This window comes from Euprymna scolopes, chromosome 2 (assembly GCF_053919585.1).
Source record: "Euprymna scolopes isolate OS-2025 chromosome 2, ASM5391958v1, whole genome shotgun sequence".
Classification (NCBI taxonomy): Eukaryota; Metazoa; Mollusca; class Cephalopoda; order Sepiida; family Sepiolidae; genus Euprymna; species Euprymna scolopes.
Window position 1 is genome coordinate 204,869,758 of NC_136483.1, and position 26,396 is coordinate 204,896,153.

The 26,396-nt window shown below is 33.6% G+C and overlaps 1 long non-coding RNA gene across 1 annotated transcript; it reads right to left on the bottom strand.

Moving 5' to 3' along the window:
• Positions 1–99: 99 nt before the first annotated feature.
• LOC145302602 (uncharacterized) lies at positions 100–26,396 on the bottom strand. The gene is made up of 3 exons (XR_013873703.1): positions 26,149–26,396; positions 3,771–10,232; positions 100–1,814 (listed from the first exon to the last, which is right to left on the bottom strand). It is a non-coding gene; the product is annotated as an uncharacterized LOC145302602 (long non-coding RNA).

Here is a 26,396-nt window from a genome sequence, read left to right on the forward strand (position 1 = left end):
ATATCTTTTCTCTTCCAGCGGAACAGTGTGCAAATGAGACTACTGAATGGTTCAAAACTGCAATTGAAGCACATGTTCCCACACGGAAATTCTATAACAAGCTCTACTTTCCCCAATGGTTTACTTCTACTTGTGCAGCTGCCATTGCTCAATGGCAGCATGCATTCTGCAGATTCAACCGACATAAGTCCAGTTCAAACAAACTAAAGCATATAGAAGCTAGAAATAATTGTAAGATAGTAATAGCGACAGCTAAGACAGATTACCTTGAAACCACCAGAAAACGCATCGAAGCATAGAAGTTAGGAACCCTGATTTTTGGAAAATCTAAAACAGTGTAGTAAATAATGGACAGTCAACGATTCCCCACTATCAAACAACCATGAGGTTGCTTGCACGGCAACTGACAAGGCTAATCTGCTTGTCGGTTGGTTTGCCTCAAACTGGACCCGGCACACCACTCCTTCCCCAACTTTCCTTTGCAGACAGACGCCACACTAGGCGATTTGAAAATTACCCCTTCCCAGGTACATGGTATCATAAATAACCTAGACACCTCAAAAGCATGTGGACCAGATCTCATCCCGGCTGTGCTATTAAAAAATGCTCTGCTGAGGTTGCTGCAGTTCTCTCCAAACTTTACAAGAAATGCCTTAACGAATCTTGCTTTCTCTGTTGAAAATGAGTGGAAGTCATTTAATAAAAATGTGGGGACACATACTTCATCACCGGAGCCTGCGACATCCAGAAAGGTTTTAAAAATTACTATGAACACATTTTGTTTGACGAAATACTAAGACGGACACAATGTGTGTGTATTTTATTTACCACATGGAGAACCGAAGAGTTACAATAAAAGGGGAGAGAATCTCCACAGTAAAAGGGTTTTGGAAAGGGGCAGATAACCCTATAGCAATTGAATATATATCAACATTCTCGACTGTTGGAAAATCGCTTCTGTGGTACCAGTCTTCAAGAATTCTGGTGAAAGAACTGATCCACTAAATTATCGGCCGATTAACCTCGTCCCGATTTTCGCCTTAATATTTGAGTCCTTGTTCAATCAAGCCCTATTCCAACACCTAACAGCTGCTAAACTCCTGACTGACAAACAATAAGGATTTAGGCAAGCCCGTTCAACAGCAGATATCTTAACTGTAGTCTCTGAACGTATATACCGTTCACTGGACAAAACAGGGGAGGGTAGAGCGGTAGCCCTTGATATATCTAAGGCTTTTGACAGGGTATGGCACGATGGTCTTATAAGAAAAATTAGATCATATGGTATCACTGGAAGAATATATAATGTAATCAAATCCTTCTTAAATAAGAGAAAAATCCAAGTTGTCCTCGACGGTCGTACATCAAAATAATATATGTGGGAGTACCTCAGGGGTCTATCTTTGGATCTTTATTATTCCTGATATTCATAAATGATATCCCTGATAAAATTGTTTCGGAGATGGGTATATTTGCCGATGACACCACTCTATAACAGGCATGAGGGGAAAACAAATGAACACATATCTAAGAAAATGACAGAAACACTAGAAGATGACCTCAAATATGTAGTGGAATGAGGACAAAAATGGATGGTCACATTCAATGCTGCTAAGACTAAGCTTGTTTCCTTCAATAACTACAAGAAACCTTCTCTATCACCAATAGCAATGGCCAAGAACACATTGCCCAAAAGTACTTCTTTTAAACTCCTCGGCCTAACGTTTACAGAGAATATGAACTGGAATAGATACATTGAGAGCATTGGTAAGGCTGCTGCAAGGAAAGTAGGCTCTCTCTACCGTACTAGAAAACTACTTACACCTGAAAGTATCTTATACCTCTATAAGGCCACCATTCGCCCATGTATGGAGTACTGTTGTCACATTTGGGCTGGTGCATCTGTTGCTTGTCTCTCATTCCTGAATAGGGTTCAAAAGAGAGTTGCAAGCCTGATAGGTCCTGAACTGTCATCTAGGCTTCAGTCTCTGTCCCATCGATGAAATGTTGCATCCCTCTGCCTGTTCTACAAATAGCACTTGTACCTCCTCGACGTGACTACCCCCGACAAACCCAACAGGCAATTAAGTTTCACCCCTTTACAGTAGAGATCCCTAGGTGTAAGAAAGCCTTTTACTCTAATAGTTTCTTCCCCAGAACTGCAATTCTTTGGAACTCCCTTCCGAGATTTTGCTTTCCCAACTGTACTGATATGCAGAAGTTCAAGTGTAATGTGAACAAACATCTTGCTACTCATCTCTCTTCATAATGCCCCCCACAAATTATGTCCCTGATAGTAGCCTCCTACTCCAAAGTGGCACTGTGCCTTGTTTGGGGTGAAAATCGAATTAAAAAAAGGGGTTGGATCTGCAACAAAGTTCTATTAGGCTGACGGAGTTGAGAGATTGCTTCCTTCAGAATAGAGAAAAGATGGTGAACACTGCAATAGACGAGTCAAAAAACTTTGCTCTGAAATGGGGATAAGCATGGAGCATCGCATCTGCAAAAAGAAACGAATGGGTTGTGAACGATTGACTGATGCAGCACTGGGGTTTGATACTGAGTTGAGACGGGAAATGCTGTCTGTCATAGATAAGGTTGACTGAAGAAATATCTTGCAGATTTCAACAAGTTCACAATCTTGCAAGTAAATACGTTTTTCTTACACCGTCAAATCTGTTTGATGATAATTATGATCGTCAACTTCACCAAGTTGACGAAGATATAGAAAAAGATCAATTTTTTTCGAAAGGAAGAGATTACAGTATTTTGTGAAAGCTTCGGGAAAAGACAAAATCGATGGACCTCTTGAACTTTTGAACTATAAACAGAGATACCTCCTTGGGGATTCCGTCCCTAATATTGTGATCTTGCTGCGCATTATCCTTACTCGAGTAATAATACAAGTAATAATTATCATTTCATAACATTTTCATAATTAACATAATGAGTAATTGTTACATCCTGTTTCAACGGTATATAATAATATGACAAAATACGCCGAGTGGGGGGCATAACAAAAAGGTTTATTAGTACAAAATGGCTACTTGCTTTTAAAGTTAGATAAATGTAAATGAAGGTAAAGAAAAAGGAACTTAGCGGGTGAGAGCTAAGCGCTCGTCCCTGGGAAGCTTGGTTAACTAGAGTACACTTGTAGAGTGTAAGACGCGAGACTGGTAGGATGCAAGGCTGCAGGGCAAGACTGCAAGACTAAAACGTAAACCTAGACTGCAAACAAGACAAGACGCCCCTACCTTACAATGTTAGCTATTTTATATCCTGTTTCATATCCGTTTCGATATGTAGTTATGTCCCTTATAACACCTCCCCCTGAAGCTGAAATCTTCCCAATTTTAACTTTAATACTGCTTCCGTTTAGGATACGGGCTTAAACACCTGACGACTTTCCTTTTACGCGTTCTTTTTCTTTTGATCAGAGTTTCCTGCAGTAAAGAATTCTGTCTAGCCCGTATGGTAGGCTCAGGGGATACATTGATGGGTCTGTGTATACACACCGGTTTTGGAATGTAAAATGTGTCACACAACGTTTTCATTGGGATTTCCTCTGTATTTTCTGAAATTCTGAAACAGATTTGATTAATATGTCTTTTATAGACAAAACTTGGGCCTTGAATAGTATAAACCATGTTCCCAATTCTTTTCTTAATGATACCATCCACCCAATGATTTTTCCCATTTTGAAAATTTTTTAAATAAACTTTATCTCCTGGGGAATAGCACTTTACATTAACGTTTTTTTTTCTAGCAACTTTCTTTTTATCCGGTAGGAGTCTATCAAAAATTGATCTAATTTTTCTGGCGAATATAAGTTCTGCAGGGGATGAATTTACATCATTGTTTGGATTTGGGGTTACTCTGTAGATCACTAGAAATGTTTGTATTGTCCGCTTATCTGTGTCAATGTTCATGTTTTTCTTTAATGCCCATTTAAACGTGTCCACAAATTTCTCTGCCAACCCATTCGAACTAGGATGGTAAATAGGTGTCATGATGTGTTGTATATCCAGTGAGTTGCAGAATTCTTTAAATTTGTAACCTGTGAATGCTGTACTATTTCCACTCACTATGGTCTTTGGTACACCAAACCGGCTGAAAATTTTGTCAAGTGCACTTACAGTGTTCTTTGATGCTGAATGTCTGATGTTGAATATCTCCGGCCATTTGGAGAAAGAGTCAACTACAATTAAGTAAAAAAAAAAAAAACATTTAGGGGTCTGGCATAATCAATATACAGATGTGACCAGGGCAAGTCCGTTTTCGGCCACGGGGTCATTTTTACCGGAGGATCTTGGGCTGCTGACATCCTTTGCACGCTTTGACACAGTTTTCCACCTCTTTATGAATACCAGGCCAATACACGTAACCTCTAATTAGGGATTTCATCCTTGAAATGCCAAGATGACCTGTGTGAAATTTCTTTAGCATTTTTCTTCATAATACCTGTAGAATTATGATTCTATCAGCATACATGAGTACATCTTCGCAAATGGAAAAAGGTGTAATTTGTCCTACCTTTTTATTTTTTCCATTCGTCCTACTTGATTTTTCATTTTCTTTATGAAAACGTCTTTTGCAGCTTCTCTTTTAATCTCTTCTAGAGTTACCGGGAGTTCATGAATCATATTGCACATTGAATTTGAGCATTCGCTTTCATCTTTAAGAGCTGCAATTACCGTCTCTTTGAAACTTTCATTTCTTTTTGGAATCAACCTTGACAGTGCATCCGTGTGTTCTAGCTTTTTTGATGACACATACTCCATCTTAAAGTGATAGTTAAAGAGAGTTACAGCCCATCGCTGTAGTCGATTTGTGGTATGCGTAGGGATGCCTTTCTTCGATCCAAATATCATGATTAATGGTTTATGATCCGTCTGTAATATGAAGTTTCGTCCATGAAGAAAACGGTTAAACTTTTTTACTCCAAATATTATCGAGAGAGACTCCTTTTCAATTGGGCTGTAGTTTTTCTCAGCTGCAATCAAAGTTCTTGATGTGTGAGCGATTGCTTTTGTTGTTCCATTCTCATACTTATGGAGTAATGCAGTGCCAACTCCGTAATCACTAGCGTCCGTTGCTAGTACATCTACTTTTCTGGATCGAAATGCGCTAATGCCAGATCTGACAGTAGACATTTCTTAATTTTCTGGAAAGCAGATTCACATTCCTTTGTCCAACTGTTTTTCAACAAAAATACAGTTGCACATGAAAAACAAATTATAATAATAGTCTCTGTTTTGTTTAGAGAAAAAGAATCATAAGAGTTCTTTCTTTTCTTTCGATAAACTCGTAATCCTATGGTGCCGGGTTCAAATTCAGTTTGCATTTCCCAAATATTTTTTCGTCCAAAATATAAAGTTAACTTTACCTTGAATTTGTTATGACAATATTTTTCAAGTACAATTTTATTATCTTTCCGTGAGTTCTTATCAGAGAAATCTGTACTTTCCACTACTTTATGTAGGAAAATTCAAATAGTTCTTTGTCGCATGTGATCCTAATGGTAGTTCAGTAACGAAATCCTTGTAAATTTTCGTCAAAAACTCATTGAATAGTACAGTCCTTTTAACACGGTAATTTATCTCTGTTAAGAGATAAAGAATCATCTTTGTTCACCAACTGTTATATCCTGTTTCAACGGTATATAATATGACAAAATACACCACATGGGATGCATAACAAAAAGCTTTATTAGTACTTCATAATAATACAAATACAAAATGGCTACTTGCTTTTAAAGTTAGATAAATGTAAATGAAGGGAAAGAAAAAGGAACTTAGCGGGTGAGAGCTAACTGGGAAATTTCTTCTCTCCTTTTTTCTTCTTTGACATCTTTTTAACTTCCAGTAAGCCCATTTTCCTTATGCAGATTTGAAGAACGTACACCTTGTACTGCTATATGATATGAACGGAATAAAATTTAGCAGTTCTTCATATTCAAATATTTTCCCCTCTTTTGGCAAGAATGAATAAAGAGAAAAATTTTAAAAAAAAGAACACAAGCTTGCTGGAAACGTGATCCTTTATGGAATTCCTTTAAAATTGATCTCTAAAAAGGTTTTTTGTTAATTTTAAACAAGCTTTTAAGACATGAAACAATTATTCTACTTTTTAAATTTAATGTAAAAGTATCATCTTCTTTCTGGCCAAATTATGTAGAAAATGATAGTCAGAAATTTTTTTGATTAAACCAATTTTTTATTTTTTATATTGCACCCCAAAAAGTTGAGCAACAATATTAAGACAAATGTAATCAATTGTTACCCGTTTAGTTCTACATTTGTTCAAGCAGTTGGTTATGAATAGTACTATCTGGTCCAGCAGTTGATAATTTTATTTAAAACATAGTAAAGTGATGACCCACTCAAAAATATAAAAAAACTATTTTCAGGCTGTTGATGTAGGAAACAATTCTTTTGATTAAATCAATATTTTATTTCAAACATTATGGCCATACAAAAATTTTCGTATAATATGTAGTAGAGCTTATAGTCTTGGTCATTTTTTTTTTTACAAAAAAGTAGTAAATATAATGATAAAAAGTATGGGGGTTTTATAGGTGACAATTGTTTTGTTTTCTTCTATGAATTAGGATTAAAAATAATTATGATTTTTAAAAATATTTTCCTAATGTATTAAAAATGTTGCATTTTTTTTACTGGATAATCGGTTGAGGGTGCTGACCCTTTAAGGAAAAATTGTTTGTCTTTTTCTTTAAAGTTGTCTTAACTTTTTGTTTTAATGGTAATGGATAAACATTCACCGGCAATTTCACAAACTCCAACTGAGAGATCTTTTCAGGATTCTTACCATTGCTTTAAGTATACTTGTTTGTATCTCTTTAACAATTGGTTCACCAGATACATTTGCTAGATTCTGAAATTCTTATTCATGCTTACTAAGATTCCAGGGTTTTTTTTTCATGTCTAAAGTAAAACTTTTATATTTAGTTATTTTCTCCCTCTCATCTCTGAGTAAGCCAACATATTAGAGACATTGATTTCAACTAGCGCTATTGTTCCACACCATAATGCCAGGTTAAACAGCTACACGTGTTTTCAGGATGTGCTGCTACACTAGACATTCAATTTTTACAGCCGGTTCAATGAAGATTATTACGTACTCCATTGTGTTGTATTGTATAATAGTTGTCCCCAGCAGAAACTTTAAACTAGAATACAGATAGCTCAAACCCTGAAATTCTGTGTGTTAGAAATCACTCATCTTCTTAAAAGCATTGGTCATCAAGCCTTGATCTTGAGGAGCCATTATTATCATCTCTTGGTCATAGTGGAGTGGTTCTCCTTTAGGCCAGTGTACAGAGGCTTCATTATTTTTATGTTTCTGGCATAGTTCTTTCAGAAAATATTTAGCATATCATTGCTTGACCCATTCTTAGCATATCATTGCTTGACCCATACTATGAAAGATTTTGGAGTATTTTTTATGTTGCTTTGTTTTTTTTTTGTAGTAGGCTTGTTTGGTGTTTTTGTCTGATTTGTAAGACAGTCGTGTCCAAAATGTTCACTCAGCTTTCTGATTAGATTTTGTTTCCTCATGTACCGTATGTTTAGGGGTTTTGGAGATCACCAGATATTGACCAGTTCTCACAATAATGGCTCTACGTTGTTGGCTAATTTCTGAGACCCATACCTCCTACTCACAGGCTTGGTAGACACTTGTTTCTGTACAGGGACAACCTTTTTTCTCATTTTAATCTCTAGCTTGTTAATGTCCTTTTATGACAAGTCAATAATACCAAAACTGTATGCTACCACTGGCAAGACAAATTGATTAATGGCAGATACTTTCTGTTTATAAGCAGGTTTTGCAAAGATGTTTTGCATTACATATTCTTTGCCAATTTTATCTCTCATCTTGACATTTTTAATCTAAAAATAATTCTCTTTAATGCCAAGGTGTTTATATTGTAAAGTATTTGTATTATAACTATTTCTCTAGATTTTTATGTCACTATCTTCATCAAGCTATGTTTTGCACATGGAAGAGAGCACTTTACACAATGGTTTAGGTTAAACTTAATTCCTATATCTTTGGAGAAGATATGTACAATCTGCAAGAGTTCAGTATCTGAGCTGACATGTAGCTTGAAGTTATCTATGAAGAGTAGGTAGTTGATTCTTTTGTTTAGGTGTTGTTAGCGGCCGTGATGAAGTTATCTAGGAAGAGTAGGTAGTTGATTCTTTTGTTTAGGTGATGTTGGCAGCTGTGATCGCTTGTATCCATATGCACTTGTGTGACTAAATTTGATTTCCAAAAACAAGAATATCTACATAATTTAAAAAAGTACAGTTTTTCCTTTATTTTTTCATTTGATTTCAGTTGGCTTACATAAATAAAGAAGGCCTCTTTCTGAGACAAACACTTGAATTTTATATGAGATATCTGAATGTTCAATCAAGATTCCTCACTACCTCTCTAATGTTGAGTGAGTAAAGTAATGAAGAACAAAAATTTTTACATCCCCAGGCGATCACTTAACTGTTAGTTTATCTGTATTGTGATTTTGGTATTGCTGGATTCTAGAACAAAACTCGTTTTGTTTGGTAAGTATTGTAACTTGAGGTAGCATCATAAGGAGGAGATGCAGCATTCTGTATATGAACCAGTGCATAGCTGTGTCAAGGGATCTTATTTAGATTTTGACTTATAGTTTATTTTGAATATTTGGTTAAGGTTTACTTATAGGGTGAAGTAAACTCATTTCAGGTTTTCCTGACAAACCTTTGTATAGAGACAGAAACCACTTCTGAATGGTGCTTGGTAGATGATACAAACTCTCCTACTTAATGCATTTCCATATGTCTGCTTAAACTTGATTCATCAGTAGAGGAATGTTCACATATTTTACAAGAATATGGCTTTTCTGTCTTTTTTATTTTATTTTACTTCAGTTAGTTTTAAGAGATCAAGGGGGCCCCCTCCTGAAGCTAACATTTGATTCTATTATGATTTAAATTAATATTCGAGGGTTCTTTGTGGCTGCTATTTATATTTCCTTACAGCTTGGTCTTCCAGTGATTACTTCGAAATATTTCTGAAGATTCTTTTTTATTAGGCCAGTTGCTCCTATCATAACCAGTATAATGTTTATTTCTTTCAGAGACAATGTTTTGAGATCATTGTTTAGGTCCTAATATTTTATCTTTTCCTATTCAGCTCTATTGAGGCCATAGTTATTTGAAACTGTGAAATCAATAATGAGCCCAGTTCTTTTGGGCTTGTTCCATATTACAGTGTCTGGCTTGATTGCTTTGTCTTTTCACCAGTGTGTGTTTGCATATGTTTAACTAAACTTATTTTACAAGAATAAGAGCAATCACATATTTGACAAGAATATGGCTTTTCACCAGTGTGTGTTTGCATATGCCTGGCTAAATGTGATTTACGAGTACAAGAATGATCACAAAGGTTACAAGAATATGGCTTTTCACCGCTGTGTGTTCGCATATGTACAATTAAACTTGATTTAATAGCACAAGAATAGTCACATATTTGACAAGAATATGGCTTCTCTCCAGTGTGTGTTCGAACATGTTTGACTAAATCTGCTTTAAAAATAAAAGAAAAATCACATACATTACAAGAATATGGCTTTTTACCACTGTGGATTCGCATATGACTGAGTAACCTTGAATTAGAAGTACAAGAATAATCACACACATTACAAGAATATGGCTTTACACCAGTGTGCGTTCGCATATGTATAAATAAAGTTGATTTATGACAAAAAGAATGAGCACACACATTACAAGTATATGGCTTCTGTTTCATATCTGTTTCCATTATTTTGTTCTGGTTGAAATTTCTTGGAATTAATTATATTTGTCATGAAACATTTCCTTTCTGCTATGATTATTATTATTACATAAGATTAATTTATTTGAGTGTTGTTTTATATGAATCTGATCATATATGATTCAAGTCCATACAAATATTCATTGGCAAAAAAAATGTCAAACAGATTACCAGAATTTCATTCTCGAGTCTAAATCGATATATCATTTTAAAGTAGACATTAAGTTTGTTTACAAAATCCTTGCATTCAGCATGTCTGACATTTTCACTATTTAGGAATCCTTTCTTAAATAATCCAGAGAAAATATTTTTATAATAGATTTCACTTTTGTATTCCACATTAGGAAATACAAAGTAAATGATGATCTATCAAAAATGTTTTTAATCAGGAACATCTGTAAATAAAAAAAAATACATTTAATTAAAATTTTATTGTTCACAATAAATTTGCAAAAATCTTCAATTTTTTAATAATTTTCCAAAGAATTTTCTCTTTAGATCTTACTATGGTATAGCATTGAATGCAGTAGTCAAGCATTTAAAGAAAACCTTTGTTGGAAATTAAAAATTTAACTTAAATCATAATCTTTTGATTTAGTAAAATAACAATCAACTTGATTGAAAACTTTCTCAGCAAACAGAATTATAAAAGTTGTTCCATAAAGATTAGATATTTTCCATACAATACTTGGTGTTAAAAAACTTATATTCAATCAAATATTTATTAACAACTACCAGAATCTGTTAATCAGCATTGCCCAGTGGAAGCATGATACCCTTCTTTGTAAAAAAGTAAACTACGGTTGTTGTTGGTGGCCAGTATTGTCCTTGGACAATTGCAGACACTGGCAGTGGTGGTCAAAATGAAATAATCTGGTTTTCACTGGTGATTAGTGCTGGTTTGGGGTGATAACCTGCAGGTACTGTTTGATTATAAAAAGTAATTAAGGGAATGTTTAAATCAGCATGAATTCATAAAATTACAAAAAAATGGTCCATTAGAATAATAGAAAGTAAAAACAAAAGTTTTAGAATTTAGGGATTCTCACTGTATATTAACTATTTAGAGTGATCGAAATTAGTGGTAGCAGTCCTAGCTAATTCTATTTGTTGTTCAAGTCTTCCTCTACTTTTCAAATTTTCCACAAATAGTATTAAATTAAATTACAGTTTTACATCCTGTTTTTTTAATGAGCAAAACAAAACAATTGCGATTTTTTTCACTTCCTTGAGTAATGTAATGTTAAGAATGGCTTTTGTAATAGACAGCCCAACTTCATCAAGTAAAGAACAACTTTCGGAATAGACACTCTTAACCTTCTCATGGTAAGAACAGTTTTCGGAAGAGACACCCCCAATCTCCCCATGGTAGAAAGGCTTTTAAAATAAACATCTCCAACCTTCGCAAGTTAAGAACGGCTTTCAGAGTAGACACCCCATTTTTTTGGAGCGTGTGAAAAATATTTGCGCCAAATTTAACTGTGATATTCGTTGTCAGCATACCCACCCACAATTGCTATAAAAAATGGGAGGAGTGTCAGTGTCAGTAGAAGAGAATTATGTACAAACCTGGCAGCCAGTGAATTACAGTGCATAATACAGGTCTTTATATCTAAAACAGTACTTGTCTCTGCAAAAATTTAAAAAACCTGTAAAAAGAAAACTGTAGAGGAGGACCTCATGTACCCCCCCCCCAAAAAAAAAAGTTAACCGAAAAATAAATATTGCTACCCATAAATGTTTTTTATGGAAGGGGAATATTGGCGTGTAGGTATTTTATGTATGTTTATATTTATATTCCCTAACCATTGCTGTTTACATTTTTGAGAGTATTCCAGATGTGCAACCAAAGTCTTAAAAGACGTTATATATATATATATATATATATATATAATTGTTTACTTGTGCATGTGTTCCAGTAATTAAGGTTACCAGTATTTGTCTGTTTATGAGCAGTTAATATGTTTGTATTTTTTTAGGACTATTGTCTCTTGTAAAGAGTGAGAGAGCAACACCATATTGTAAACTTTTTTAAGTGTTCATTCATGTAGGAAATATTTTCATTCCAAAGTATGAGAATTATAAGGTCTCAGCTAATCAGAATAGGCAGAATATGTCAAGGGAACTGTTATTATTTATGAATCGGAAAGATTATGTTATATCTATATCTTTGGGCAAGTTACGATTGGTGAAAGCACAATATCTCTGCCAGGTGTAGATTTCTCTCTGGTGTTGATTGATGGTAGTGGGAAGATTAAATACTTACAAGGAAAAATAGGAACTCCTTCTTCTGAGTATGCTGTGATTGTGATGGTGTTACTTCTAGGATGCAATGTAGCATTTTATTCTAACAACCTAATGTGTCTGAAATAGTGTTCGAAGGTTACATAAGATAGTGGCTAGACATATTGAATTTGTATGTGGCATCTGTTGTTGCAAACCTTCGATACTTTGGTACAGAGGGAAATTTCTGCAGTCATTTTATTATATAGGAGCTAATGTGGGTGAAATAAATAAAACAACAAATAATTACAATCATTTATAAACACTAGAAAAGATTGTTAAATATTGAATAAGAATTGCTAGGGAAATATTAATGAATTAAATGATATGAATTATAATTATTTAGTAATCAAGTACTATATATATTTAACATGACAGAAAGTTTCTTTGATAGATTGAAAATATTTGCATGTAATTTAATTGGGTGATCATTTGCACCACATTCAGTACAGTACTTTTTTCACAACACCAGGATCAGAAAGTTCAAGTAATATACACATAACATCAGGGAGTTGTTCAATAAGTGTTGCAATATATTTGATATACTGAGAGTGTATGATTAAAGAAAATTGGAAGGTGCTATTTATACTGTAGATAAAAATTATATGGAACTAAAAAATACTGGATCTGTTAGAATTCCTGCATATAATTTTTCATACTCTTTATTTGCAATCTTTAAAGTTCAAGACTTACACAGATTAGTTTCCTACCAAAAACTCTATTTTTGATCTCCAGGTCTTATACAGATTAGCTACCCACTAGAAACTCTTTTGAAATCAAACAAAACTTTCAATTCAAAAGGTTATGGATCAGGTGGAATACTTTATTTCAATTGATTGGAATCAAAATTCGAATTTGGGCAGATGAAATTTTTGGGTTACTTACAAATTAAAAAGTTACACAAATCATTCAGACAATGTGAAAATCAAAATTACTCTGAATTTATTGAAAAGAACACAACTGTTTTTGTGGAATTGATAGTGTTTAGATGATGGCTGCAAAGCATTGAGCATATTGAGAGAGCATCATTTATCGAAAGGAAAACCCTAAATTATCTCTTTATATACAGAACTGATGTCTTTAAAATCCATGGGAGCTAATATGATTATAGACTATATTATTAGGGCCGAAACCATGGCAAATTCATTAAAAAAAAAAAAAAGTCTGGTGAAGCTATTAGTGACATTCTGTTGATCTCTATGGTTCTTAAAGGGTTGCCAAAGTGACTTTTAAGCTTTTACAACCGTATTAACCCAAAAAGAAAAACCTATGACTTTTAGTCAATTCAGGGTAGCACTAAGAAATTATGAAGAAACTGAAAAATGATCAGAACAATAAGGAATCCACAAGTATAATAAAATTAAAAAATGCCCACCTAAAACCACCAAAATCAAACTATCCCTTTACCTGAATAATAACCACAAATTTTCAAAGAAAAATGTTTCTAAGAAAAAGACGAAATTATTTGTTATAATTGTAGGTGATCCAACCGCAGAAGTTTCCAATCTAGAAAAAAAAATTTCAAAGAAGACTCTATCAAATTCATACACCAGGTGATGACAATGAAACCAATGCTGATGCAGACAAAAATAATAATGATGACAACAATGGTGCTGATGTTAAGGTTAATAATATGTTAGAACGGTACCCAAAAAGAAATTTTTTAGTGGTTGAGAATTTCAAAAATTATCAAATCGCCTATTGCTATTCCATGGAAAATGTGCCAAAAAGCTTTATTGAAGCAATTAATTCAGAAAATTGCCAAGAGTGTAAAACAACTATGAAAAATGAAACAGTCACGTTAACAGGAAATAAAATCTATTCAGTAGTGACCCCCCCCCCCCCCATCAAAAGAATAAAAATATAATTTCTTCTCAGTGGGTTTTTACAAAAAAAACTATAGCATCAGGCATTGAACAGTATAAGACAATCTTTGCCACAAAAGGATTTTCTCAAGTCGCAGTATAACCTTAACACCCATGCAAATGGACATAAAAAACTGCTTATTTAAATGCCCTATTAGACTAAAAAATATATATTAAAGGACTTAACAAATCACTGTATGGTTTAAAAGAGAGTAAAAGAAATTCGAATCAAATATTTAATAATTATTTGACTGAACAACAATTCAAATAATGCCCAATGAACCCGTTTGTATACCCAAACTGTAAGCAATAAATGATTTTAGTGTCATGGGTCGATGAGATTTTAATCACATCAAATTGTAACAGGATATTAATAGATGTTAAGAATGGACTAAACAAAAATTAAAACTGGCCGATCTTGGTCAGATATCATGGTTTCTGGGCATGCAATTTAAAAATGAAAAAGGAATTAAAATGATTATCGTGGTACATTCACAAAACCCTATTAAAGTTTGAAATGCAAGACTGCAAGAAACGCGCTACACTAGTGAAAAATGATATAAATAAAAATACTGTACCAGAACCCGCAATATACAATAAACTAGATTGATAGATAATAGGAAGTCTTATATATTTACTACCAGACGCCTACCAGATCCAATATATGTTACACATTAACAAAACTATCAAAAAAATTATCAAGACCAACAATTAAAGATTGAAACATGGCTAAACATGTCCTTCATTATCTAAAAGGGATTAAGGAACAATCTTTAGTATTTAGGAAATCTATATATACCTTAAAATTAGAGGAGTTTTCAGATTCAGATTAGAGAAATGATGAAGATCAAAAAATATAACTAGATATTGTTTCAGACTGTATCAATGACGGGCCTACTCTTTCAAGAAAATCTAAAAAGCAACAGATTGTGGCACATGTGAAGCGGAATTTGTTGTACCTTCACATTATTCACAAGAAGTGCTATATCTAACTGGCATTCTAAAGATGTTTTAAAACCAAAATTCACTAAAGATCCAGTAGTAACTAATTGTGATAATCAAGTAAATATATTCTTGGTTCAAACCCCAGTAATTCAACAAAGATCAAAACATATAAATATTAAATAACACTTCATAAGAAATGAAGTAGAAAAGGAATCAATTATTGTAAATTACATTGAATCAGAGAAAAATATAGCTAATATACATACAAAATCGGCAACAAAATTAAAACATTCTGGTCCTAGATTTATTGGAGTTTGACTTTAAAATAACTTTATTCTCAGAAGCCCGGATAAAGAAGTCTAAATTTCACAGATTGGGAACAAAACTATGAATAAAAATGATCCTAGTTAAGATGTAAAACTACATCAATTTTGTTTTTATAAACACTTTTTATTACATGGGCCTGACAATATTTTTCGGACACTTTAAAAAAGTACTTAAAAGGTGGTTACTAGTGCCAAAAACTTTTGAGATTGTAAGTACATAGTTGAGGAGGGAAAATCCACTACTAGTGTAATCATTTTTTAGTTTGGCTTTGATAATTTTATTTTGGGAGGATTTTTGCAAAAACTTGCATGACACTTTTTTAGACATGACAAAAAATCCTATTTTATTAAGAGCTATGTTCATGTATATGTTGCTGTATGCAAATTTTCTGCTGTATACTTAGCCGTCATCATTAGAATCAATTATCTGTTCTATTCTATTAGCAAAACAATTAAGTTTAATGAGGTAAAATGCATCCAAAAGAAGTCATTTGTTTGGCATGGAAGAAGCGGAAAGATGTCCTTAGCATCAGAAGAATCACCATGGATTTGAAGTTGTCAAAATCAGTCGAATACATACTGCAGACAAACTCTAAGCGGAAAAAGAAGAGGGGACAGAAAAGATCAATTGGCAAGAGGGCTGAAAAATGACAAGGACTTTGACATGGTTTTTGACATCTGGAGAACAAGTTAAAGCAAGAAAAGTGAAGGAGAAATGTGAATTGGACGTAAACGTCCGAACAGTACAAAGAACGCTGCATAGGATTGGTTTGAAGTATGCAAATGCTAAGAAAAAATTACACTAACAAAAAAACACAAAGGAACAAGACTAGAGAGTGCTAAAAGGTGGTTAACAAAGCATGTTTACTTTAAGAAGGTTATATTTACTGATGAGAAACATTTTAAGTTTGATGGGCCCGATGGATGGTGTACTTGGTCGAGAAGATGTGAGCCTGTTGTACTGAACAAACAACAGATGGAGGAGGAGGAGGAGGAGTTATGGTTTAGAGTATGATCTTTGCTAATGGAAATATATGCTTGAAGTGGCTGAAAAGACGACAGAACAGCAAAAGCTACAAACAGTTGCTGGACGAGAAAGCCCTACCAAGGATAAGAAGAGAGATGGGGAATGATTTTGTTCTACAGCAAGACAATTGCAGCATCCATGTGTCAAAACTCATGAAAGAATGTATGGCTAAAGTGAATATGACTATTTTGGAATGGCTTGCAAAAATCCCAGATCTAAATTTAATGGAAAATGTTGGAGAAATGTTTGTGCAACTTCTCTATGATTGGCCTGAAATAATGAAAGAGGCTCAACTATGGAAACAAATACTAGATGCCAAAAAACAACTAATAGAAATACGTAGAGATGTTATTGTGCATATGTTTGATCATTATAAAGAGAGATTGATAAAAGTTATTGAGAAGAAAGGTGATATTACAGACTATTAACAGTTTTTCAATGATGTCCGAAAAATAATGTTGTGTGTGTTTTGTAAAAATTGATGAAAATTACATATTTTTCCTTACCTAATCGATTTTCTTCCATTTTTATTACAGGTATTGTCCTTATATGTTTATGCTATTCTATTGAAGGAATTTCGCCACTCTATGATACTTTTTTTTTTTTTTTTTTTTACACAGTGATCACCACTTATCAAGGCCCGGAAGCCACTCAGGGATAAGGGTTATTGCAAGTACATTACGTTAGTGTGGAGATTTGATGAAGTGTTTACTTAAGGGGGCGGTTCATTAGGAATTTGTTAACATTAGACTTGAAGACATCCAAGTTGTAGTCCGGAGGGAAGCAGGCAGACGGAACAGAGTTCCACAGGCGTGCAGTTCTAAGAAAGAAGCTTTGTTCATGGAATCCGCGTTTTGATGTAGGCACAGATATAGAGTGGGGGAAATTTTTCACAGTGGATTCAGCTAGACGGGTGTTTTTCGTGAAAGATTGGCGAGGGGGGGACCAGGGATTGGAGTTCAGACGAGCACCTGCCATGAAAATAACGATAAAACAAGGATAGGCTCGCAACGTCTCTTCTGTGAGAGAGAGGTTGCAGGGTAGAGAAAAGGGCATCCCCCACTAAGCCACAAAGTCTATTTTGTACTCTGTCAAGGCATGATAGGCTGTTTTTGGCAGCTTCTGCCCAGATATGGCAACAGTATTCCATCCTTGGACGTACTTGGCTTTTATATAGATAGAGAATTGCATCAGTAGTGAGATATCTTCTGGAGCAGTAGAAGGATCCCACCATCTTTCCAGCGACCTTGGCAACAGACTTGATGTACGTGTTCCATTTCAGATCAGGAGTAAAGGTCAAACCCAGAAGCTTGTCAAAACACGGGGCCTCACCCAGACGAGAGCCATCCATCACAATTGATGCCAGCTGGGGATCAGAGCATTGATGATGTAAGGATAGGAGTTTGGTTTTGGATGCATTAAAGGTAACTAGCCACATCTTCCCCCACTGAAACACGTGCTCGAGATCAGAGGAGAGAGAATCAGAGAGAACTTTGTCATTTACAGCCTTTGATGTGTTGCCGTAGATGGTCGTGTCATCAGCATAGATGTCAACGAATGATTTAAGTATGTGTTTAGGGAGGTCATTGATGTAGATCAGGAAGAGAGTTGGGCCCAGGATTGACCCCTGAGGGACCCCAGCATTTATATTGCAGGCCTCCGATTTTTGTCCATCTACCACTACTCTTATGAGCCTATCGGAGAGAAATGATTTAATGATTGAGAAAACATTTCCAGTTATACCGTAGCTGGAAATCTTGTGAAGTAGACCCTTATACCATACCTTGTCGAAGGCCTTTGATACGTCAAGAGCAATTGCCCTAGAAAGGAAGCCTTTGTCAAGAGATTCACTAATCCTGTGGGATATAACCGTCAGCACATCTGCGGTAGATCTTGCAGAGCGGAAACCATATTGTGTGTCACTAAGAAGGTTATTCCTGCTGAGGTGGTTTACTATTTCTCTATTTAATATTGATTCCAGCAACTTATTCATAACACAGAGGAGACTTATTGGTCTGTACTGAGAGGGAGATGACTTATCACCTGAATTCTTAAATACAGGGCAAACTGATGAGGTCTTCCAGGGGGTCGGAAAGTCTAATACTAAAGTGTCCGAAAAATATTCTCGGGCCCTTGTAACATACTAAATACATAAAAAATGTTAAAACTTTTACTTAACAAAAAAATTTGAAAATATATATTTTTCTTTTTTATCTTGTTTTACAAATGCATATTAGCTCTCTCTCTCTCTCTCTCTCTCTATATATATATATATATATATATATGAATAAAATCAAAATCGCTCCCTTTTTACATATTCAACATTATAAAGATATAAATGAATAAAACACATAAGCACATCTAAGACAGTAAACGACCAAGTTCTCTCCGATTCTCTCTCCTCTGATCTTGAGCATGTGGTACAATGGGGAAAGGAGTGGCTGGTTACTTTTAATGCATCTAAAACCAAGCTTCTATCTTTTTTTAAATTTTTTTTTTACATAGGCATCACCACATTATCAAGGCCAAGAGGCCACTCAAGGATAAGGGTTAAAGAGTGTACAGTAGAAATTGGACAATATAGTAATCATTAGTAATGAAAATTTGGTAAATTTGATAACTTATATGGAACGGCTCATCAAGAACTTATTTACGTTAGGCTTGAAGACAACCATATTGTAGTCAGCCGGAAAGCAGGAAAACGGAAGACAATTCCACAGGCGTGCAGTTCTAAGAAAGAAGCTTTGTTCATGGAATCTATGTTTAGGTTTAGGCATAGATAAAGAGTGGGGGGAATTATTGATAGCGTTTACAGCTAGACGAGTGTTTCTTGTGAAAGTTTGGAGAGGGGGGACCATAGATTGAAGCTCAGTCGAACACTTTCCATGAAAATAACGATACATCAGAGACAAACTTGCAACATCTCTTCTGTGAGATAGAGGTTGCAAGGAAGAGAAAAGGACATCTCCTACGAGGCTACAAAGTCTATTTTGAACTCTATCAAGGCAGGACAAGTCCTTTCTAGCAGCTCCTGCCCAGACGTGGCAACAGTATTCCATCCTTGGATGTACCTGGCTCTTATATAGATAGAGAATAGCATCAGCAGTGAGATACCTACTGGATCGATAGAAAGATCCCACCATTTTTCCAGCGGCCTTGGCAACAGATTTGATGTACGTGTTCCATTTAAGATCAGGAGTAATGGTCAAGCCCAGAAGCTTGTCAAAACTTGAGGCCTCCTGAAAACGAGAGCCATTCATTTCAATTGATGCCAGATGTGGATCAGAATGTTGATGATGTAAAAAGAGAAGCTTGGTTTTAGATGCATTAAAAGTAACCAGCCACTCCTTTCCCCATTGTACTATGTGCTCAAGATCAGAGGAGAGAGAATTGGAGACAATTTAGTCGTTTACTGTCTTAGATGTGCTACCATAAATGGTAGTGTCGTCAGCATAAATGTCTACAAATGATGTAAGGATGTGATTTGGAAGATCATTAATGTAGATCAGGAAAAGAGTTGGGCCCAGGATGGACCCCTGAGGGACACCGGCATTAATACTGTGAGCTTCTGATTTTTGCCCCTCAACTACTACTCTTATGAACCTATCAGAAAGAAATGATTTAATAATTGAGAAGACATTTCCAGCTATACCATAGCTAGAGATCTTATGAAGTAAACCTTTATGCCATACCCTATCAAAGGCCTTAGATATGTCAAGAGCAATTGCCCTAGAAAGATTGTCTTCGTCGAGAGATTTGCTAATCCTATGAGATATAACTGTAAGCACATCTGCTGTAGATCTAGCAAAACGGAAACCATATTGAGTGTCACTAAGAAGGTTATTTTTGTTGAGATGGTTGATTACTTCTGTATTTAACACAGATTCCAGCAACTTACTCATGACGCACAGGAGACTTATTGGCCTGTACTGAGAGGGGGATGAGCGATCACCTGAATTCTTAAATACAGGGCATACTGATGAAATTTTCCAGGGAGATGGGAAACTATTCTCCTTAAGACAATGTTTAAACAGTTTTGTAAGTATGGGCGCTAGTTCTGGTTGAAGTTTTTTGAGTACTATAATTGGAATACCGTCAGGGCCAGTTGCTTTACTGGAATCAAGGTTTTTGATTAGCTTGGCAACATCACGTACAGATATACGTATATCACATAGCGAGTTTTCTGATAAAGGAGCAAATATTGGAGGTTGGCGGCCTTGATCGCAAAGCGTAGAATTAGCTGCAAAGTTCTTGACAAAGAGTTTGGCTTTGTCTGATGCTGACGAGATTACCTCAGGTCCATTGATAATAGTTGGGATGGAGCACACGCTTCTGTTCAGGATTCTGTTTGCTATTTGCCAAAACTGGTGGGAACCAAGCCCCTGCTCAGCTACTTTGGACTTAACAGATTGAGCATACAACTCTCTTGCGTTCTTTATTACTTTCTTACAATGGTTGCTGGCAGTCCTGAAAGCGGCTTTAGTTTCCATACATTTATTACGTTGGAAACAGTGGAAAAAGTGATTTCTGTGTGCAATGGCAGCAGCACATTCTGGAGAGAACCATGGCTGGCTGTTAGATTTTTGCTGAAACTTTTTCGAGGGTATGAAACGGTCAATACCTACAATTAACCATTCCGTCAGGTCTAATACTATAGAGGACACATCCTTTTTAAACATGGAATGCAGAGGTAGATCTGATATAAATGTACGGAAGCTATCCCAGTCAGCCTTAGTGTATCGATATACTGTACGATGGAGAGGTACGTCTGGGGACTTATTACATTTCATTTTTATCTTAATTGATACAACATCTTTACATCATCAACGTTCTGATCCCCATCTGGCATCAATTGAAATAAATGGCTCTCGTCTTGAGGCGGCCTCAAGTTTTGACAAACTTCTGGGCTTGACCTTTACTCTTGATATTAAATGGAACACGTACAGCAAATCTGTTTTATGTAACCCTGGACCTCTCTTGGGATGCGGTCCTCAAAGAGAATTGGTTGGGGGAAAATAAAACCTAATTTTCAACTGTAATTGTGGTATAGATCACATTTATATCAATTTTAGAATGTTGAATGTGGCTGAAATAGTGTTGGGAGACATGCAGGATTTTTCCATAGCTGAGCTGGATGACTCCAGGGCATTATGACTATCAAAGAAAATATTTGTAAGGTTAAGAGAATATAGGTGTAAATTGAAGCTACTAAAATGCGAATTCTTGAAAGAAAGAACATTGCATTGGGGGGGGGGTAGATAATAATGGGGCACTCAGTTATTACTGGCGATTCATCCTTACCTTCAGTTGAGTAAGCAGACCACAGATAGTCCAGACAAAATAGCATGTCAGATTTATGTGCATAGGCATAGTGTTGATGCAGTTAAGTCCAGGAAAGAATAGACTAATTCCAGTATACCAGAAGAGGTATCTGTATATTTCCTGTCATATCACTTTTCTGAAACACAGCTACAGTGGCCGATAATCAAGAAAAATGCATATGTGATACTGTGTGTTGTATAAATTAGACACCTACAAGAACAGAGCAGTTTTTATAATCAAGATTAATCACAAACCAATGAAAGATCTATTAGAAGTAAAGTGGAAAAATAAGATCACCCAGTGAGCCTTGCAACTGAATGGGTACCACTGCAAAGACCAAATATGTTGTCTCGGATTCCAAAACAGTTGGAATGAGAATCAATAGAATAAAAACAATATTTATTGCATACACACAATTTTTGGCACTATTTTAATTTTGAGGACAATTTTTTGGGTTTGCAATTTTGAAGACGTCCATTGGGAACAGAGAGAGACACTTCAAGAGGTTCTTAAACTTTTTCAAAGAATTTCACTGAAAATGTTAGTTTCACAATGTTTTTGGTTAAAGCAAAACACTAAATTAACACAATTACATAAAACATGAATTATTTGAACATTAATTGAATTAGAATAATTTTTTTAGGTTTCATAAAATAATTAGAATTTCAAAATAAATTACAGATATTTTTTGTATTTATTACTTAAATGAATGAAAGCTATGGGGAAACATGACTAAATAAATACTAATATGGTCCTTAAAAGAAACTTATAATTATTGTTTTAGTTTACATTGAAATTTTGATTGTGAAGATAAAAGATCATAGTTTATCTCTAAAATGAAAACTCTATATTTAGGTGTTAAAAATATTAAGATTCATTTAAATTTCAAGTTTAAATAAATTAACTTCAAAAATCTCTGGAAAAATAATTATCGGTTGCTTGAAATGATTTCAACGATAATTAGTAAATCAATATCGTAAGATATTGAATTAAACAATATATATGTATTTTTTAATAAAAATTGGACAATTATTTAAAAAAAAAAGCAATTTATATAAGAGAAACATGTGCGGTCAAATATAAATATAAAATGTCTGCTGATTTTTACAAAGTATGGAACATTTTCACTGTAATAATTTTGTTTGATTAATTTTGTTGCAATAAAAAAGGAAATGCTTATTTAATTAGAATGTTTTTGAATATACAGAAGTAAGAATTTATTATTATCTAAAGATTATTTAACTTTGTAACAGTTTTCCTAGTCACTAATACTCTAATATTATTGAAAATGTATGTTCATCAATGTTTTCCTTAGAATTTGAAAAAGCCTTTTGTAAAATGACATTTAAAACTTTATTTTTTTGATACAATCTGCATACTACATCAATTTTAGTAATTACATTACTTGATTTATTCTAAAATTTTATTATTCATTCAAAAATAAGCTAAAATAATTTTTTATTTATGATTAAATAGCACTCAAATTTGAAAGAAAATGATTATTTATTAATGAAAGTTACAAACTTACATTTTAATTTTTTCACGTTCAGTCCATCTCACACTTCTTCAAATTAATCATTAGTATAAATTATCCCATTCTTTTGATATTATTTTTAGGGTTCCAGGACATCAATTTTTTTCATTTTTTATTTTCAAGATTATAAAACAAATCTTTTTATACATACAAGGAAATATTAGAATATCACATAAACTTTTCCTGGAAACTGCTTTTAAAATCATGTGAAATATATTTCGTAATTATATTTTTTGGTAAAAATATTAAGCAATGCTTCATTCAATGATAATTCTGTTCTAAAAATTAATTTTTCTTAGATTTATATTGATTTCATTAACACAGACTATTTGCTTTTTGCATAGGAAATACTTTAAAAAGTCTATGCTGTTTTATTTTCATAAAAATATCAAAATAAATTTCATAAAACAATATGTATTATTATTCACCGGACTACTGTTCTCATCTTGAGTGTGATTTCACAATGTTTCGGTCGATATAACCTCCGACCTTCTTCAGGTGTCTTGTCGAACTCGGGAATGTTTCTGTTGAACTCGGGAATTTGGACAGAATTTTGAGCGGAACCTTTTATTTACTTTACGGGGGTAGCATGCTCTTGTTCCATCAGCCATGACTGGATAGAGGTCCTAAGTAATTCGCAAATGTATATTTCAGTTGCCCACACTGAGGATTGAACCCTCAACCTTCAGGAGAATATCACTTTTACAATTGATTTTTTCCCAGTACTCTAACCACTGCGCCACGAGTCCTTGCAATTGTAAAAATTGATAAGGTAGAAAATTATTTATTCAAGAAAATAAACAATAGAATTTGATGAAAACGATCCTAAGACATGGGAGAGTTCAAAAGGGATGTCATTTTCCATTTTGATTTAAACAAGATGGCAACGATTTTTCACCTGCTAATAAGATTAAAGTGGTTTTGTTTAATAATTCAGTAATATTCAGGTAATTTCGACTGCATAATTTCGAAGGTACCATTGTTGTAACTTATTAGAATTGACAAAACAAATCAGTTGAAACCATTGTTTTTTTTTATCTGAAAACTCCATTTATCAACTACAAAATCTCGTCCCACTTCTGTAGAAGCACCAAATTAAATTATTTTATTGTTAAGATGTTCCAATGTGAATATATTTCTATTGGGCCGCATTCACTTGGATGATCTAGCTTTACACTAGGTGTATCAGAAGCGGCCATTAAAAATGCTGTTTATGAACTTGAATAAATCAACTTATCTTTCGAAGCTTATAACTACTTGAAAAATGTAATTCAAACCCTATTTTTTTGCAATTAAAGGAGCAAAGACCAAATTTTAAAAAATAACAGGTTTAATAGCAAATTATGCAATTTTTCTTTTTAAATCGGTTTTCTTTAAAAAAGATTTAAAGAAAATCAACAAAATTTTACTTCGATTATAAAAAATATATATAAATTCCAAAAAATCACTTACCTATAAAAAATACTATTCAATGTGTACTTCCATGTTCATTGTTAAGAATTTATTCATATTTATACTTATATTTTATGTCTTTTTTAAATAAAATACTTTTTTAAACAAGGATTAAAAAAAAAAATGCGAACTCCGATTTTTTTACTGTTTAAATAAAGGGAGACAAATCTGATTCTTTTTTTTTTTGCGATTATCTTATGGTTGCTTATAAACTCCATAATTAATATCTCTTTTTATTGCGTGCTATAAACCAAAATTAGTCTTTTGAGGCCTCCGTAGCTGAAAAACAGCACACATTCACTTATAAGTTTTTTCCGTTAAACAAAAAAAACTCAGTCGACCGATTTTTTTTTTTAATTTCCTTAATGGAATACATGAGTTTTTGATTATTATATTTTCTTTCTACTTTATCGAGTGATTTTTTTTATTAAATATCTAAAAAAAAAAAAAAAAAGAAAAAAGAAAACATTGAATGAAATAGAAAAAAATTGTCATCAGTGTCTGGTATTTACTTAACGATATAAGCATAACATGAGCTTTCATAAAAAAAAAATCAACGTGGTTTAAAAAAAAAAAAGGTTTTACACTTTGGACTTTACATGTAAATTTCTAAAAAACACTTCTCTTTTGTTTGTTTTAAATTAGAATATTTTATTTATTGATCTTTTATCTTCAATTTGTGATATATAAAACTTTGCTGAGTAAATTAATTATTTAATTTTTAATAGACATTTCAAAATGGGGGGGGGTGAATTTAAAAAAAAACGTTTGTCTAAAATATTATACTCTGTTTATTGGAAAGAGCATAAAATTTCACATTGACCCTGAAAATATCGTAAAAATTTAACAAATAGAAAAATTTTGATAGATTTTTAAAGTTTAAAAATTGAAAAAATTTCACTCGTAAAATTCAATTGATTTCATACGTAAAAAAAAAAAAATGACTGGTTGAACACCCACCGGCACTTTGTAAACACTGCTTTTTAAAAAATAATATTTCTATTATTTTTGTAAACAACTTTATTAGTTTATTTTGGAAGTATATTCCATACAGAAAATAAACAACCCACTTTAAAAAGAGAAATTACAAGTTTTTTTTTTATATTTTATTCGCAGTTTTCTGTTAGGGGTGTCAAAAATTCCCCAAAATTTCTGATACACCTCCTAGCCCTACACAAGTTTCCGGTTTACAAACCTGAATAAAACAATAATAATAATAATAATAATAATAATAATAAAGAATTAATCTCCGAACCTATTAAACGTTTTAGTGAGCAAAACCACTAAAAGCTTTTCAAGATAGGTAGAAGAGTAACTTATCTTGCCTTTGATAACATTTATGTGTTATACTTTAAAAAATTTTGGACCATTTTTTCGTACTTCAGTGGATTGTAATACAAACCCCAAGTTCCACCAAGACTGGCCGTCCGTCTACTCCCCGCGTAAACCTTATCCTAGAATGGCCTTCCAAACTTAGTGATGACCCCTCCTATGCCACCAAAAGATTATTTCAAAAGTTACGGAATTAAAAAAAAAAAAAAAAAAAAAAAATCTTACCTTTCATTCCAGAAATTCAATACGAAAAAAAAAAAAAACGAGGATGGATTTTTTCTTTTGTGTTCAAAACAGATAGTTTGTTATGTTAGCGATAATTTTTATTTAGTACATTGATCCAACTACTGTTTTGTGCGCCCAATTCATTCAAAAATAAAATATTTAAAAGATGAAAAACACAATTTAAACGCGAAATTATTTAAGTAACAAATCAGTTGAAAGAGGACAATGAATTTAGGTTACCGTAACAC